The sequence below is a fragment of the Schistocerca cancellata genome, chromosome 4 (genome assembly GCF_023864275.1).
Source record: "Schistocerca cancellata isolate TAMUIC-IGC-003103 chromosome 4, iqSchCanc2.1, whole genome shotgun sequence".
NCBI classification, from domain to species: domain Eukaryota; kingdom Metazoa; phylum Arthropoda; class Insecta; order Orthoptera; family Acrididae; genus Schistocerca; species Schistocerca cancellata.
The window spans coordinates 750,928,701-750,930,156 of NC_064629.1; the positions used below are offsets into that span (position 1 = coordinate 750,928,701).

At 43.3% G+C, this 1,456-nt stretch overlaps 1 pseudogene; it reads right to left on the bottom strand.

Moving 5' to 3' along the window:
• Positions 1 to 269: 269 nt before the first annotated feature.
• Positions 270 to 387, bottom strand: LOC126185489 (5S ribosomal RNA; annotated as a pseudogene).
• Positions 388 to 1,456: the final 1,069 nt, after the last annotated feature.

Consider the following 1,456-nt stretch of genomic DNA (forward strand, 5'->3'; position numbering starts at 1 on the left):
TGTTTATTTCTGGATTCATTTATGAAATAAAAATCTAAATTAATAAGGTCATGAAACTTAACTCCTCCCGAACAGCCTATGAAGGCCCAACGGTACTGACCGGCCACCGTGTCATCCTGAACCCACAGGTGTCACTGGATGCAGATATGGAGGGGCATGTGGTCAGCACACCTCTCTCCCGGCCGTATGTCAGTTTCCGAGACCGAAGCCGCTACTTCTCAATCAAGCAGCTCCTTAGATTGCCTAACAAGGGCTGAGTGCACCCCGCTTGCCAACAGCGCTCGGCAGACCGGATGGTCACCCATCCAAGTGCTACCCCAGACCGACAGCGCTTAACTACGGTGGTCTGACGGGAACCGGTGTAGCCGCTGCGGTAAGGCCATTGGCAAAGGTAATGAAAGCCAGCAGGAATTCAATTGTTAAGAAAATTTGTAAACCCTTTGGAATATTGTTTTTTTTTCCTCAGAGCGAGAGAGTCATAAGCTTGCCTCTAATATGATCGGACGTATTCTTGTATAATAGGGGCGAACAATGTAATTTCGGCTTTGTTAATGTGAAAAATAAAAAAAACTGTATGATATGCTAAAATGTGAAAGAATATATTTACGTAAAAAAAAATTCTGCAACCAAAAAATGCCTCTGAGCACTATGGGACTTAACATCTGAGGTCATCAGTCACCTAGAACTTAGAACTACTTAAACCTAACTAAGCTAAGGACATCACACACATTCATGCCCGAGGCAGGATTCGAACCTGCGACGGTAGCGGTCGCGCGGTTCCAGACTGAAGCGCCTAGAACCGCTCGGCCACATCGGCCGGCTTCTGCAACCACAATCTTCAAATTTATTTAGTTCAAACCAATCATGAGGACCTGATGTGAGATTTTCAGACCCCTAGACAAGAAGAACTGGAGCCATCTCAACATGAAAAGCTAAATAAACTTGAAAGTTTATTGTAATCTTTGCTCCTCTAAAAATCTTCATAAAGAATTTGTTTATTAATTTCTTGGCATTGTTTAATGTGGACAATAGTTGATATAAGGAAGCAGAGGGGAGATCAGAACTTACGAGCTCCAGTGATAATATGTGGCGGGGAGTGAGTAACTGTTTCATAATACTTTAATAATTCTTAACTGAGCATTTAAATATAAGTAAACTCTCGATAACACATGACAATGTTAAGATCTTTCATGGGTACCTTTTCATTGACATACTGATTTCCCACTGGCCCTAGAATGAACCGAGCATTTGCTATGTATGTCGGGCAAGGCAACTAGTGTGACGTCACAAGTTCGTTGCAGGTCCCGTATCCTGCGTGGGCTCTGCCTCAGGCCACGTGACGCCCAACTTAACTGTGTACGACTGGGAGATCCCTGAAACATGCTCTCGCACTTCATTTCCACCGAGTAGTTAATATGTTGTGTTACTTTATCAATCTCTTCTTAAGTTTTGCAGA